Source organism: Carcharhinus amblyrhynchos, chromosome 5, assembly GCF_965287045.1.
Source record: "Carcharhinus amblyrhynchos chromosome 5, sCarAmb.v2.hapA, whole genome shotgun sequence".
In the NCBI taxonomy this organism is placed as follows: domain Eukaryota; kingdom Metazoa; phylum Chordata; class Chondrichthyes; order Carcharhiniformes; family Carcharhinidae; genus Carcharhinus; species Carcharhinus amblyrhynchos.
Window position 1 is genome coordinate 3,432,566 of NC_137328.1, and position 17,554 is coordinate 3,450,119.

General features: G+C 43.8%; 1 protein-coding gene across 1 annotated transcript in view; it reads left to right on the forward strand.

Annotated features, from left to right (window-relative positions):
* The first annotated feature begins 12,014 nt into the window (after positions 1 to 12,014).
* megf10 (multiple EGF-like-domains 10) overlaps positions 12,015 to 17,554 on the forward strand; it is a 153,193-nt gene continuing 147,653 nt past the window's right edge. Inside the window, exon 1 of the mRNA XM_080188349.1 lies at positions 12,015 to 12,273. The gene's annotated coding sequence lies outside the window, so the exon portion shown is untranslated. The remainder of the gene's footprint in view (positions 12,274 to 17,554) is intronic.

Below are 17,554 nucleotides of genomic sequence, written 5' to 3' on the forward strand. Positions count from 1 at the left end.
AGGAAGAGAGTTCCAGAGACAGGGATGGCATGGTAGAACAGTGCACACTGCCGCCTCTTAGCGTCAGGGACCAGCGTTCAATTCCTGCCTCGGGTCACCGTCTGTATGGAGTTAGCACATTCTCCCCATGCCTGCGTGGGTTTCCTCCGGGTGCTCCTGTTTCCTCCCACAGTCCGAAGATGTACGGGTTAGGCTGATTGGCCATGCTAAATTGACCCTAGTGTCAGGGGATGAACACAGTAAAAATGTGGGGTTACAAAAATAGGGCATGGGTGGGATTGTGGTTGGGGCAAACTCAATGGGCTGAATGGCCTCCTTCTGCACTGTAGAAGTTCTATGATCTGGACTCATGACCCTCTGAAAGAAAAGATTTAGCCTTATCTCCATTTTCAAGGAAAACCTCTTATTTTTAAACGGTGACCCCTACTTTTATATTCACCCACAAGAGGAAACTTCCTCCCCACATCCGCCCTGTCATTACCCCTCAGGATCTTATATGTTTCATTCAAGTTGCCTCTTACTCTTTGAAACTCAAATGGATATAAGCCTAGCCTATCCAACCTTTCCCCATAAGACAACTGGCCTGTTCCAGGTATTAATCCAGTAAACCTCCTCTGAACAAGTTCCAATGCATTTACACTCTTCCTTAAATAAGGAGGCTAATACTGTGCATAGTACTCTTGATATAGTCTCACTTGTGCTCTGTGTAACTGAAGCATAACCATTTTATTCTTGTCGTCAACCCACCTCGCAATAAATTATAACATTCTAAAACATTTCCTAATTAACTTGCTGTATCTGCATCGTACTCTTAAGTGATTCATTGACTAAGATGCCCAGTTCCCTCTGCACATCAGAGCTCTATAATCTCTCACCATTTAGATAACACACTTCTTTTTCATTCTTCCTGCCAAAATTGACAATTTCACATTTCCCCACATTATATTCAATTTGCCAGATCTTTGCCCACTCACTCAACATTTCTATGTCTGTCAAAGGGTCTCCCAGCCTCGAAACATTGGCTCTACTCCCTCTCCACAGAGGCTGTCAGATGTGCTGAGATTTTCCAGCATTTTCTGTTTACGTTTCAGATCCCAGCATCCGACAGCCTTCTTCCAACAGCCTCCTTTTCACGTCTTTTTGTCATCGTGAAATTTGACAACGATATCTTCATCCAAGTCATTTATGTAAATAGTAAACAACTGATGTCCCAGCACTGATCCCTGTGGCACGCCACTCATTACATTTTGCCAACCTGAAAAAGACACATTTATGCCAACTCTCTCTTTCCTGTTAGCTAGCCAATCTTCAATCCATGCCAATATGTTACCCCCTACACCATGAGCTTTTATTTTTGTACAATAAATTTTGATGTGACACCTTATCAAATGCCTCCTGGAAATGTAAGTACAGTACATGCACCGGTTTCATGGAGAAGAATTGCATGCGCATTAAAAAAAAAGTGTTCAAAACTATCTACTTACTCCTTCATTTATTAATCAAAGTATTGGCATTGAGAGAATAATTCAAGGTTCATCCAATTAGCTAATGACGAGTGATTTGTGGGGTGTGAGTGTCACTGACAAAGGCAATACTTACTCCCCATCCTGAACTGTCCTGGAGAAGGTGATGGTGAGCTGTGTTATTGAACTGCCGCAACCCAGTGACAGTGGAGCAATGGCGATATCGTTCCAAGTCAGGATGGTTTGTGACTTGGAGGGAAATTTTCCAATTGGGTGCGAGAAGCGAGGGCAATGCAAGGATGGCAGTGTTGGGCAACTAGTGAGGAGAGTTTGGCGTGGCTGGTGGAGGGTGGGAGATGAGGGTTGGGGTTTGGGGGGGGGGGTGTGAGGGAACGGGGGCAGGGAGGGAATGAAAAAATCAGCAGGAATGCAACAAACCAGAGATGGCAACTCTAGGTGGCTTCACAAGCGGTGATGACTGAGGTGCCATAAAGCCATCAATGCTTGGACAGATTGACAAGTGACTAACCTGGTCAAAACACTCCATCCTTAATGCATAAGTTTAAATATTGTGATGAAGGATAACAAAACAAATTGTCATATTTGAGGAAAGGAGGAATAAGTATGAATATGCATCACATATGGAAACAAATGCATAGGAAATTTAAGAAAAATGACCAGGAGCAAGTTCACTCCATTCTTCACTAAGATTGCAAATTCTATCTTCCTGTACCAGCCATCCTTTCATTCATTTAGTATCCAAAATATATCAACTTCTGTCTTGAATAGACTCATTGGTGGAGCATCTAGGACTCTCTGGGGTAGAGAATTCCAAAGATTCCCAGCATGTCTTTCAGACTGTGGGAGGAAACTGCAGCATTTGAAGGAAATCCATGCAGACATGGGGAGAACGTGTAGACTCCACGTAGACAGTGATCCAAGCCAGGAATCAAACCCAGGTCCCTGGTGCTGTGAGGCAGCTAACCACTATGCCACAGTGCTGCACCCCCCCTACCCCCCGCCCCAATACTGTTACTTTAGCCCTCCTCAATAAGTGGGTATGGATGACAATCAGTGTAACTTACAAGTATCTAATAAGTTTGATTTAGTACATTTACCTGCTTTGAAACAGCAAATGCAACAGTGTGAAACAATCATTCATAGCTCCACTGACTTATGCCATTAAGAAAGATGGACTATAATTGTATATACGTACAGTCAGTTTTCACATTTTTGAAGGCAAGGTACCTTTTTATCGAGATAACATCACAAAAAGACCATCAGCTGAGCTGCTAAACTACACTGTCACTGCTTGTGAATTCAGTAGGGATGTACTTTGCCCTGAACAGAAAAAGAAGCTTCCTGCGACTGAAGGAGCAGAGTTCAAACAGATTGAGGAGCTAATGAGGTCAAACCTCTTCCCGACAATGGCATAATCACAAAGCTCGTGAGCTGAGAAGCCGCAGACAGTGTGGTGACATGCCTGCAGCAAGCGAGGAATGGCTTACGCACTTGTATCATTATAATAACCCACCTTTTCTAAGTAACTGTATTTCATTTGATTCAAAACAATGAATTTACTGTGCAGTGGAAAATGCCATGTGGCAAAATACCGTAAGTATGTGTAGTGATGTGTCATGCGCCTTTTCTTGTTGTACAGCCCCTGAGGTAATGAACCAGGCCCTCACTGCAACATTTGGCATCATTACCACTTCAAACGGCCATGAGCTGAACGCACGCTCTTTGGCATTAGAATAAACAACATAGACTAAATTATTTTTAAACATGGAATGTAAGAGAACTTGGATTGGCAAACTGTCTTTCACCACATCTCAATGTTCCAAAGTGTTTTGCACCCAATGAATTATTTTATGATGTATGTAGTCACTGTCACAAGAAACAAAGCAGCTCCCACCATCATTGATGTGCTAATCGCTGCTTAATTTGGTTTTAGTGTCATTAATTCAGGGATAAATATTGGCCAGGGTTCCTGGAAGAACACCTGTGCACCCCTTCTAGATAGTCCCTTGGCATCTTTTATGTTCACCTCACGGCCTGGCAGGGACTCAGCTTAATGTATCACCTGAAAACCGGCACCACTGACTGTGTAGTCCTCTCTCGGTATTACATTGTGCGTGTCAGCCTAGGTTATTAGCTCAAGCCTCTGGAGTGGGATTTGAACCCACAACCACAGAGGCGAGAATGCTAGCTAAATGCCCAGTTGCAGGTGGCCAGTGAGAAACATCTGGCCTGCTGTGGAGATAGTAAGAAGTCTCACAACACCAGGTTAAAGTCCACAACACCAGGTTTATTTGGAATCACGAGCTTTCGGAGTGCTGATTGAATGGCAGAGCAGACTTGATGGGCCAAATGGCCTCATTCCGCTCTTATATCTTATGGTCTTCTGAATGACTGGTGATGCTGTCGCCTCTGAGTGAGGGTTGTGGATTCAGGTCTCACTCCAGAGACCTCAGCGTAAAAATCAAATTGGATATTCTCAGCCCAGCGCTGAAGGAATGCTACAGAGTTGGAGGTGTCCTCTTTTAAGTTAAGTGAGTCTTTTGTCTGTTTTCCTGGAGAGGGTTAAAAGACCCTATGGCACTATTTCAAAGGAGAGCAATTTGTTAATTCTTCTCCTGAGTCTTGCATTTGCAGTAACTGCACTAAAGCTCGGATGTTCCTACACTTCTGAGATACCCATAGCCTTCATTAGCACCGTATAATGCATCATGAATCCTGATTGTATATTCACATTGTCACAGCCAAGAGATAGGTTGGCTACTTCAAGAATTTTTCTCTTCCATTTTTCAAAATGGACAATAGGGACCCGGGTTCGATTCCCGGCTTGGGTCACTATCTATGTAGAGTTTACACATTGTCCCCATGTCTGTCCCTCTGGGTGCTCTGGTTTCCTCCAAAGATGTGCAGGCTAGGTGGATTGGCCAGGCTAAATTTCCCCTTAGTGTCAGGGTGACGAGTTAGGGTAAATGCATGGGATTATAGGGAGAGTGCCTGGGTGGGATTGTGCAGTTACGATGGGCCGAATGGCCTCCTTCTGCACTGTAGGGATTCTATGATTAAAATAAAACTACCAGGTTGATCAAATGGCTCCAGCTGGTCACATGTTGGCTTCTGGAAGTTTCTGAGCAGTTTTGAAATCGGACAAAGGCTTACCTCCTCAAACCCCCAGAACTCTTGGCATCACATAAACATTTCAGCACGCTAACACAATGGACTAGCAGACGAGATGTCTGCCCCAGTCAGTTATGGACAAAGGCAGCCACCGCTTGACCCCTAATTCTCCAATGTGATGTTAATGCCCTCACTGTTGCCCTCTCCAAAACACAATGGGCTTCAACCAGGCTGAATAGCTCAACCCAAAACCACCCTGTCACATGGCTGAGTTTTGGGCTGTCTAAACTCCTTCAATTATACAGCTTTGGAATTTTGTCATTAGTCACAGCCTTACCTCAGAACTGAAAGCAGGACGCCAGGCAAACAGGCTGTTTCTGTCCACCATTTACTGTCTCCCAGATAGCAGCAGAAAGAGCTCTGTCTGTAAGCGACGCCACTCCCACCCAGCTTGTGAACTGTATGTAACTGGAAGAGGAAACGGTATATATAAATATCTCAATGTGATGAGCAGGTGTCGGGAAGGTGGAAGGAGGCGATGTGCCAAGTCTGGAATGTGGTGTTACTGTGCTATTGCAAAAAGGATGTGAATGTATGAGACATACAAGGTGGTCAAAATGATGCTAAAATTATCATTAGTTTTGTAACTGGTGCACCATATGGGCTGAAGACCAAGAAGTTAGTGGAGGCTGAATTGGTTAGCACTGCTGCCTCACGGCCTTAGGGACCTGGGTTCAATTCTGGCCTTGGGTGACTCTCTGTGTGAGGTTTGCATGTTCTCCCCATGTCAGTGTGATTTTCCTCCCACAGTTCAAAGATGTGCAGGTTAGGTGGATTGGCAATGCTAAATTGCCACTGAGTGTCAGGGGGTTTAGCTAAGGTAAATACATGGGATTGCAGGGAGAGGGCCTGGGTGGGATTGTTGTCAGTGCAGGGTTGATAGGCCGAATGGCCTCCTTCTTCACTGCAGGAATTCTATAATTCTATAGCACCATCCATTAAATTAGGATGCCCCAAAGCATTATACAGCCAATTAAATAGATCTTTGAGTATTGTCACTGTTGTAGTACTGTTTAGGAATTGGGCAACCAATTTGCACAAAGAAAGCTCCCACAAACAGCAAGATCCATTCGTAAATTTCATGACAAGATTTACGTCCATTTTTAAACCAGTATTATATCATTTCTCTCATGATACGGAGCGCATGAAATCCCCATCCAACGTTATTCCAGTTTGACTTATAACCTGCGCCTTTAATGTCTGTATTTTAAATATTTATGTGACTGTCTGTTTTGCAATATTATAATTTGAGGTTTGTTGAAGGAATGTATATTTATCCTCCTGCTCATCATCAAACGGCTGTATTGAAAATAGAAACAAGTTATTGGGTGGTGTGCAGTTGTATCCAGTTGTATAATTAAATGGTTATGTCTTCTGCATGGTTAGAATAACATTTCATCAATAAAAATCAAAATTCTGTGACTCTATTCACCTCTTTCCAACCCAGCATTCTCCAGGAAGCACCTGTTTACGTAGGCTTAGTGGGTAGCAGTCTTGAAGGTTGTAAGTTCAGATCCCACTGCAGAGACTAGGGTACCATTTTTCAGTTGACAGTCCCCGTGCCGTACTGATGGAGCATGGCACTGTAAATAATTTTGTCTTTTAGGATGGAACATCAAACCCAGGCCATGTCTGTCCTCATAGACGGATATAAATGTTGTAAGAAGGCCCAATTTCTAAAAGAGTAGAGAGAAGCTTGTAATATTATTAGCTTTATTTGCAACTAATCCATAGAATGGGCACAGTGGTTAGCAGTGCTGTCTCACAGCGCCAGGGACCTGGGTTCAATTCCAGCCTCAGGTCACTGTCTGAATGGAGTTTGCACTTTCTCCTCTTGTCTGCGTGGGTTTCCTCCGGGTGCTCCAGTTTCATCCCACAGCCCAAAGATGTGTGGGTTAAATTGATTGGTTAAATTGTTAAATTGACTCTAGTTTCAGGGGGATTAGCTGCATAAATAAAGGTTAAGGGAATAGGGCCTGGGTGGGATTGTAGTTGGTACAGACTTGAGGGGCTGAATGGCCTCCTTCTGTATTGTAGGGATTCTATGTTTCTAATCCTTACAGTGCAATAGAAGGTCATTTAGCCCATCGAGTCTGCATCGACCACAATCCCACCCAGGCTCTAAGCCCACAACCCCATGCATTTACCCTAGCTTGTCCTGACACTAAGGCGCAATTTGGATGGCTCATCCACCTAACCTGCACATCTTTTGGACTGTGAGAGGAAATCGGAGCACCCGGAGGAAACCCACATAGACAAGGAGAGAATGTGCAAATTCCACACAGATAGTGACCCAAGCTGGGAATCGAAACCAGGTCCCTGGCACTGTGAGGCAGCAGTGCTAACCACCATGCCATCCTTTTTATCCTTTTGCTTTTTATTTGTTTTCTTGCGTTTGTCTTATTTAAAGTAGTGTTTATTTATGAGTGTCGCAAGTGAGCTTACATTAACACTCCAATGAAGTTACTGTGAAAATCCCCTAATTGCCATACTCGGGCACCTGGCTGGGTACACTGAGGGAAAATTTAGCATGGCCAATGCACCTTTTTAGCAACTGCCTTTGATGATTGTGAGTGATTTGAGTAGTCTTAAGGTGTTAATCTTATGGCTGGACGAGAGACTATTAAAAAGGAACACTGTTTAGGTAGGCTGGTGATTTTTGGGAAGCCTATTCTTCAGATTTCTTAGGTTCTTTTGAAAGGATGGAGTACCAGTCTTGCATCTGCTGAAAGCATTGTGCAATGCAAAGCAGAGTATGAACCAGATACAAAGGTGCTATACCGCAGCACAGTAGCACAGTAGTTAGCACTGCTGCTTCACAGCTCCAGGGTCCTGGGTTTGATTCCCAGCTTGGGTCACTGTCTGTGTGGAGTTTGCACATTCTCCTCGTGTCTGCGTGGGTTTCCTCTGGGTACCTGGTTTCCTCCCACAGTCCAAAGATGTGCAGGTTAGGTTGATTGGCCATACTAGGAAATTGCCCCTTAGTGTCCAGTGATGTGTAGGTTAGAGGGATTAGTGGGTATAATATGTAGGGTTATGGGGATAGGGCCTGGATGGGATTGTGTTTGGTGCAGACTCGATGGGCCGAAGGGCCTCTTTCTGTACTGTAGGGTTCTATGATTCTTGTGTGTGTAAGCCCTTTCTTTTCATCCTGATGACTTTGTGTAAAAGATGCTGTGATGTAGGAGCAACTGTGATGTGAGGCTATCAGTGTAAATAATGAAGCCTGCATGAAATAGTATAGCGCTGCTTTGTTGGGGTACAATCATAAACTGAAATCTACAAGCCAGAGTAGAAATAATTGCCCTTGTGTTTTGTTTCTTAACCTGCTGGGGAAAGATATCTGAAACCCTTACTGTTCTTAAAACAAAGGAACAATAATAATTAGTGTGGAAAATGCTAACTCAGTCAGAACGTGCTGGAGAGATTCCTGTTACACAAGGGCATAGAACCACATCTTGGATGAGATGAAAATAAAGACAATTTGTTTGTAACACAAATTCACGGCTCACCATTAAGCTTGCTGACCCAACCAAACTGCCTTTCCTTATTCTGTATTTCTATTTTAGTGTGGTAATGATTAATGCTCACAATTTATTAAATAGTAAGAGTTTATCCTTTTCACAATTCTGATTTGCCTACATTACATTCTCTTCTGTTTTGCAAAACTGTTGTAAATAGTGATGATTGTTTTTCTCCTAATCTTTGTGTATGTGTACATGGAGTACCAAACCTTTGGCAAAAAGTTATGTTACCACTTCTAGATGAATCAGAAATCATATAAGGAGACTCCTGGCGTGACAATAAAGCACAGTCATTGGCTACTATGACAATTCCATTGGCAACCCTGCCAACCCTTCAAAAAATATTAATAAACCAAGTGAAGTCCTTTTATTGGTAAAATTAAATGAAAAAGCACACTTTGTTATGCACTTGAAGAATGTAACAGAATCAAGTTTGAGTATATGTTGAAGGCAAGCTTTGACCTTGAAGGACATGATGTCAACTCCAGCTCTTGGTTGGACATGCTCAAGGCCTCAGCAATCAAAACAGAATGATAATAAAGTTGCCACATCAAGCTAACGGACACCACTTCCAGCCGCACGCAGCACAGCATGTTAAATGATCCAGTTTTGCTGAGGTCTCCACTTGTTCCCTTGCTGGGTCCGAGAGGTTGGCTGGCAGTCATTAACAATCATTAAAAGGCTATTTGACACTGTTCATTACCAGACTTTACGTTTAGCGGCGAGTTTAATGAGTAATTAACATGCAAATGCCACAACTTCAAGGAAACTCATGGAGAGATTAAGTCCGAGGTGCCATTTTGGCAAGGTTAACATTGGAACTGTGCACAATCTCAAACTTGTGTCAATTTTCAACTCACGGGCATGTTTCTCCAGCCACAATTTGCTGAACACATTTCATAATGATAACAGTCATTATATCAATTTCACCAACTGAGAGTTGAACTGTGACCATTCTGGGGATTATGCAGTAATTACTACCTAGTTAGAAACTCAGCACCACAAAATAAATTGTTCATTTAGACAACAACGGCTTGTTGTTTTACTTCAAACCTGTCCATATCTTAACTCACTGATAAAACACAGGGTAGCCTATTCAGCCCAGTGACTAATTGATTGAATTCTCTCTATAAGGTTGCAACGTATGAATATGGCAACAATCAGAATTCCTTTTTTTTATTCATTCATGCGAGATGGGCATCGCTGGCTGGGCAGCATTTATTGCCCATCCCTAGTGGTCCTTGAAAAGGTGGTGAGCGGTCTTCTTGAATCACTGAGATCCATGTTCTATGGGTTGACCTACAATGCCGTTAGGGACGAAATTCCAGGATTTTGACCCAGCAGTTGCGAAGGAACGGTGATATATTTCCAAGTCAGGATGGTGAGTGGCTTGGAATGAAACTTGCAGGAGGTGGTGTTCCCAGTACCTGCTGTCCTTGTCCTTCTAGATGGAAGTGATCATGGGTTTGGAAGGTGCTGTCTTTGGAAGGTTCTGCTACTGAGCATCGGCGGTGGAGGCATTGAATGTTTGTAGATGTGGTTTCAATCGAACTTTGTCCTGGATGGTGTTGAGCTTCTTGAGTGTTGTTGGAGCTGCACCCATCCAGGCAAGTGGGGAATATTCCATCACACTCCTGACTTGTGCCTTGTAGATGGTGGAGGGGCTTTGGGGAGTCAGGAAGTGAGTTACTCGCCTCTGTATTCCTAGCCCCTGACCTGCTCTTGTAGCCATTGTGTTTATGTGGTGAGTCCAGTTGAGTTTCTGGTAAATGGTAACCCCAAGGACGTTGACAGTGGGGATATCAGTGATGGTTACACTATTATACACGTGGGGTTCCAACAATACATACTATTGTTGTTGTTCAGACTACAATAATATTTCCTCCTGACCTACATAACCTTTACAGGCTCTGTATCTGTAAATTTGAAAAATCTGGTATTGTCCAAGGTGCCACCAACAAAGAACGTTTATCACATATTACACTTGCAATCAATCAGAGATTTCCTATGGGCTCATGCATTGCAGCCCACTGTGATTAGAATTCAGAGACTGCGGGGCAGCTGTTACAGGACATCTGGGACTTGTATGTGAATGCAGCATGCATTGGAGTGTTTCCTTAACCAATCTGATAGAAGAATCCTTCCTGAGACATGCAGAGTGCAAACCAGGAAGTTGCCAGTTCAATTTGCTTTTAGACCAAATTCAAAATCAAGTACAGAAAGCAAAATAAAGACAGACAAAAAAAATGAGATTGAGAGAGACAAAATGAGACAATAGAAAGATTCTTAAGTTAAAAAACATTTCCAACAATAATTGACAACTGAAGCAATGAGACTCCACACTTCTTAATGTTAGTTTTCAGTACCAAAGAGGTTGTCTATCAGAATTATCTTATTCCTTTAAAAATGTACATGCATTGGAATGGAGAACTCTAACTTTTTCTGTTAATTTTAGTAGTTATCTATCACCCAAATACTTCTTGCCTTCCCCTGTGTTTGAATGTGGAAGGTCTCTGGGTGAATTATTGGTTTGGTAAGCTTGAGGAGTAGAATGACTCAGGCATTTAACTATGTGCGCATGGGTAGATACTGGGACTTGAGGTCAGATTTACTCCCTAACAAACACTGAGCACTAATTGCCACCCCTTATTTTGGCCACAGCACCCTGGGTGATTTACAATTTTGGATCGAGGGAGTATTTGCTTTTAGAAGAGGAAGTATAAGCGATAACTGTCTATTACATAGTCTTAAAATCAGATGAGTGACAGTGACTCAGCGACCCAGATGAAAGCAGTACATCAGTTGTTGACCCTTATCTTTGGTGCATGGCCTTCAGAGGTATGTGGTATTTGCTGATAACTATCATAGAATCCCTACAGTGCAGAAGGAAGCCATTCAGCCCATTAAGTCTGCACTGGCTCTTACTCAGGCCCTCTCCCCATAACCCCACGTATTTACCTCGTCAATCCCCCTAATCTATATATTGAGACACCAAGAGGCTATTTAGCATGGCCATCCACCATGCACATAGGGTAGCATGGTGGCACAATGGTTAACATTGGTGCCTCACAGCACCACAGACCCAGGTTCAATTCCAGTCTTGGGTCACTGTCCACATGGACTTTACACATTCTCCCCATGTCTGCATGCATTTCCTCTGGGTACTCCAGTTTCCTTCCACACTCCACAGGTATGCAGGTTAGGTGGACTGGCCATGGTCACTTGCTCTTTAGTGTCCCCTAGGTTAGAGGGATTAGTGGGATGAAATACTTGCGGTTACAGGGAACAGGTCTGGGTCGGATTTCCCCTTCGTGTCACGTGAGATGACAGGATAGGGCTTGGTTGGGATTGTTGTTGGTGCAAACTCGATGGGCTGAATGGCCTCCTTTTGCACTGTAGGGATTCTATCTTTGGATACCAAGGGGCAATTTAACGCAGTCAATCTAGCTAACCTACACATCTTTGGAGTATGGGGGGGGGGGTGGGGAAACCGGAGCACCTGAGGAAACCCACACAGACACGGGGAGAATGTGTAAACTCCACGCAGACTTGAATCTTGAGTGCCTGGTGCTGTGAGGCAGCAGTGCTGACCACTGTGGCACTCCATCTGAGTGTGGGGCACAAGGACAGCAGGATACTCGACGTGATGTATATTTGTTTAATCTGATTTACAATTTATTTCTGTTGGATGGGGGTGTCACTTTCTCCAGGGTTTTCTATCGCCTCGTTGATGCCAATGAGTTTCTTGGCTGGTCTTGTTGAGGGAAGGCAATGCCACTGGCGTGAATCTGGCGCTGGTGAGCTGCTGAAGGGAAAGTCCCCACTGGTCGCAGGAACGCGAAGTTTCAGTCAAAGGACAGGACGGTTCAAATCAAAACTGCAAAACATTCTGTAGTGGGAGGAGGAGAAAGAGGAGAGAGAACCAAAGGGAGTTGGACAGACACATATCAGCGCACCCTGTACCCCGGCAAAGCACCCACCCTGTGATCAAATTTGTTTTCCTATCAGGGCTGTGTGAGACCAGGAGGATTTAATTGCACGGGAACTGGCAGAGTAACAGAAAAGGAAACTCTCAGCAAACTGCTCATGTCGAGGTAAGCTTTTCACTAGATGTGTTTTTAACTACCCTGCAGTGAATGTTTAATGTTTTCTTTGGCTTCGAAATCTGCACAACGGTGGGGAGAAAAAGTAGCCTTTAAACGGGGATGAAGGTGCTCTTCTCAAGATTGGGGCTTTTCGCGGGATTGACACTGGGAAAACACATCCTTAAAAAAGTTACCTTAGCGTCCAGAACAAACTTACTCAACATTTGGACAGCGTTGGAACTGGGCTATTGAATATAACTCCAGCAGGATTGGGGGGATCAAGTTGTGCCTTTTACACTCAAGAAAAAGAACTTTTTTTGTTGAGGATGTGGGAAATTTTTGCCTTTCTAATTGCTTCCCCCCCCAAATCAGTCAGTCTTCCAGGGCTTCTGAGTAAATGTGATAATTTCCATGTGAAATCTGTTTACTTTGCAATAAAGGACTGGGAGGGAAGGCTGAGGAATTGAAGGGACTTGTCTGTAAAAGCAATGATTGGGGTTGATTGGAATTACAAAGAAGTTAGCATCGATAATTAGCCCGGGTGGCTCAGGGTTTAGGAGATTCAATTTCAGAGCAAGGGGAAATTAACAAGGCGTGCGCGTGCCCGAGAAATCACCCTCTCCCTCGTGCACGCGCACCCCTTTCCCGCGCGTCCCCCATAAAGCGCGCTCGTGTGTCTGGCCCAGAAAAGTGGACGCTCAGGACAGAGGTCATTGACCAATGACATGCTGCACAGTTACTGAAAACCAGCATTGATTTATCCTGCTCTCAAATCATTCTCACCAAACTTGTCAGTGATTCCTCCACAGTTCCACTTCTGTGCTCAGGGTGGGCTTTAGGTACCCAGAAGGACTGGGGCTTCCAAGCTGGTGTCAGGCAGAAGTTGGGACTTTGCATTAGTGTTTATGTGTGAGGACTTCTGCCTCATAGCGCCAGGGACCCGGTTTTAATCCCTGGTTTGGGTCACTGTGAGGAGTTTGTATGTTCTCCCCGTGTCAGCGTGGATTTCCTTTGGTTTCCTCCTACAGTCCGAAAGACGTGCTGGTTAGTTGCATTGGCCATGCTAAATTTTCCTTCAGTGTACCCGAACAGGTGCCGGAGTGTGGCAACTAGGAATTTTCACAGTGACTTCATTGCAATGATAAATGTAAGCCTACTTGTGACACTAATAAACTTTAACCCAAACACAACGCTAATAATTTAAAGGTTGTTGTTATGTTTAGAGTTATGGTTAGTGATTGGGTTTGGGCTAGAGATAAGGGTTTTGGTTAGTGGTCTATGTTTGGGCTTGAGTTTAGGGGTTATGGTTGGGTTTGGGATAGAGATTAGTGTTATGGTTAGAATTTAGGGTTATGGATAAGGGTTTGGGCTGTTACTGTTCTGCTTAAGGTTATGGTTAGAGATTGGGTTTGGGCTAGAAGTTAGTGCTTTAGTTAATGTTTGGGCAGGGGTTTAGGGTTATGGTTAGTGTTTGGGCTGGGGTTTGAGGTTATGGTTAGTGTTTGGGCTGGGGTTTGAGGTTATGAGTAAGGGTTGAGTTTGGGCTAGAGGTTACTATCTGCTTAGGGTTATGATTAGTGGTTGGGTTTGGGCTAGAGTTTAGGGTTCTGGTCAGAGACTGGGTCTAAGGTTTGAAGTTGGGCTCAGAGTTGAGATTTATAGTGATGGGAGGGATTAGGTGTTGGCAGAAACAATAGGATTGGGGTTGTTGTAGTGATTGGGGGAATGTCTAAGGGTTGAGTTTGAGGTAGGGATTGGGTTAGGAAACAGGGGCTGGGATTTGGTAAAATTTTGGGTTACGGGTGAGTGGTAAGGGGAGGATTTGGAGGTTGCCAAAAGGTAACGTTGGGGTTAGAGTAGAAGTTGTGGTTGTGTTTGGAATTTAAGGCTTGGGTGTGGGAAAACAAAACCAGATAATTCCCCCAGCTGACAGGCTTTGTGCTAACTGAGTCTTTTCAGAGTAGTCAAGTTTCAAGCAACATTGTTTTTTTTTGTGAAACCACAGCAGTGTTCAGTTTACTCTTATTATTTACTCTTTATTATTTAGTGAACAGATCTATTAAGTTTTGGTCATATATGTCCAAGTCTGAAAAGCCGATGATTACAATTTGTCGATGGTTAGGGTTAGTACAATGCCACTGGCTGTCATGGAAACATTAATGCAATCTGCAGTTTCAACTTTATAAATGGCTGTAGTGTTTGTGAAATATCAGATTCTTTATACACATTTGCTTTGAAGATTTTGAATTTTTAATATTGCTCACTTGTGTCCTCAAGTTTGTAAATGCAGCTAAAAGTATTTTGCATTACGATTTTTGGGTGCTTTAATGAAGGTGTGGTTTTAATTCTGGGAAATAAATATGGTTAGCTCTGCAATTCCCTCCCTCAACCTCTACATTTCTCCACCCAATTCTCCTTTTAAAACACTTCTTAAAACTGAACTCTTCGGCCAATTGTCGCACTATCTCCCATATGTGACCCAGTGTCAAATGTTGCTGCTCTTGTGAAATGCTTTGGGACATTTTATTAAATTCAAGATGCTGTATAAAGATGAGTTGTTGGTATTCAAAAATATAAATATGAGTTATTCTCAGCAAAGAGGAACAACTTTTCAAAGGCAGAATTAAATCATAGACTCCTACAGTGCATAAAAAGGCCATTCAGCCCATTGAGTCTGCACCAGCCATAATTTCACCTAGGTCCTATCCTCATTACCCCATGCATTTAGAACACAGAACATAGAACACTACATCTCAAACAGGCCCTTCAGCCCACAAGTTGCGCCGATCATATCCATATCTACCAGGCCATAGAACTATCTATAACTCTCAATCCCATTAAGTCCCATATACTCATCCAGAAGTCTTTTAAAAGACCCCAGCAAGTTCGCATCTACCACCACCGACAGCAGCCGATTCCACTCACTCACCACCCTCTGAGTGAAAAACTTACCCCTGACATCTCTGTACCTGCTCCCCAGCACCTTAAACCTGTGTCCTCTCGTAGCGACCATTTCAGCCCTGGGAAATAGCCTCCGAGAATCCACCCTATCTATACCTCTCAATATTTTATAAACCTCTATAAGGTCGCCTCTCAACCTTCGTCTCTCCAGGGAGAAGAGACCTAGCTCCTTCAACCTATCTTCATAAGGCATGCCTCCCAATCCAGGCAACATCCTTGTAAATCTCCTCTGCACCCTTTCAATAGCTTCCACATTCTTCCTGTTGTGAGGCAACCAGAACTACGCACAGTACTCCAAATACCCTAGCTAGTCCCCCTGAACCTAAGGGGCAATTTATCATGGCCAAAGCATCTAACTCACACATTTTTGGACTGTGGGGGGAAACCAGAGCACCCGGAATAAACCCATGCAGACACAGGGAGAATGTGCAAACTCCACACAGACAGTGACCCGAGGCCAGAATTGAACCCGGGTCCCTGGTGCTGTGAGGCAGCAGTGCTAATCACTCTGCCACTGTCCTGTGTAGAATCCTTACAGTGTTGAAGGAGGCCATTTGGCCCACCGAGTCTGCATCAATTCTGTGAAAGAGCAATTATGCTCAACATAAAGTAATTTAAAAAAAATACTAAAGGATCTTTCAAGTATGAACAGTCATTAAGCCTTAAAAGACATACTATTTCAACAGCGTCTCTCAAACTCTTTGCATCCCCTCACCTAGAATAACTACAGCATATACATGGGAGCACCACCACAAGGTCCCCTCCAAGTCATGTATCAACCTGAATTGGCAGTGTTTTGCTTTGCCTTCATTGTTGCCTGATCAGAATCCTGGAACTCTGTTTCTAAAGCACGGAGGGTTTGCCCAATACCAAATGGACTGCAGAGGTTCAAGGAGATGACTCGCCACCACCTTCTCAAGGGCAATTAAAGATATAAAATTGATTTTACACCTGTTTTCAGGCTGAAATGTGCTATACAGGGAGGGGTGTCTGGGTCTCAGGTCAAAGCAGCATAATTCCAGTGAGCTGGTGGCACTGTCGGATGCCCCAGTGCCAGAGATTAATTCTAGCTGTGATCTTAGCGACCCAGATGTAGGCCTGGAGATGGGGAGGGGCGGGGATACAATTAGTGGGACTTATCATGGGCAGGCAGAAGGTGCAACAGCTCTGTGGAGCCAGGAGGATCAGAAGTGAGTCAAATTGAAAGATGTCTGTTGGCTGCTCCCAACAGCTCCTTTAAAGGCCAATATTTTACCTCTTAGCCAATATCAGTAAACCAGAGTACCCAGTCATTATCTCAGTGCTATTTGTTTGAAGTTTTCTTCTGTGTAAACAGAAGCTGGGGTCAGCCATTCCCTGGTCCATTCCCCATGGAAGTGCTCTGACCAATCGGAGTCAACTTTGCCTGGTTTGAACTTAAACACAAGCTTGATAGTTAACTATTCCCTGGTGCATTCTCCATGGCAATGCCTCTACCAATTGGAGTCTACGTGCCAACCAATCAGCACCCTCTTCTCATGCAGGATAATTCTTGTCTCCTTTGAGATTGGCTATCCTTGCAAATCTGTCCGGATGAGTGCCTGATGAAAAGCTTCAACAGCCTGTTTCTTTTTTTCAGCAATATTTTTCTTAGTGTATGCAAGAGACTGGACTCCAGTTTTAGCTGGGCACTGGGAACAGCTGAATATTGTGTGAGCCAAAATAGTTAGTATTCATTGTAGTGTAGGATTGAGATCAGGCCATGCAAAGTTAGTTGTTTCTGAACCCATTTTTCCGTCTACTAGTCTGAAGTAAGGTCATTTTCCATAATCCACATGACATAAGGATCTCTCAATTAGAGAGAGACATATGGTTATATAGGCTGAGGACATCATTCCACATCAAGCATGACAAGGAAGTACGTGTCCATGAGTTATCACAGCTGGCATAGGGATTGAGCCCATGCTGCTGGCATCATTGTGACACGCTGTCACCACCTAAACAACTGAGCTCACCAACCTCCATGCAGACTAGAGCTACAGCATTGCACAATGCAGGTGACCATCCCTCGCACTGTGCTGGAGAAAATGCTGGAGCATTTTCATAGCAACTTTCGCCACGCCCCTCTCCTCCCAGGACTACCTGGGATCATTTTACAGCCAGCGATTTGCTCCTTGAAGTGTAATCACTGTTGCAATGCAGGGGAATGTAGCAATGAATTTATGCACAGCAAGATCCAATGAATAGTGATGTGATTTAAAAAAAAAAAATTCTTTCATGGGATATGAAGAGGCCGGCATTTATTGCCCATCCTGAATGGTCATTGAGGCAGATGGCACATCAGAATACA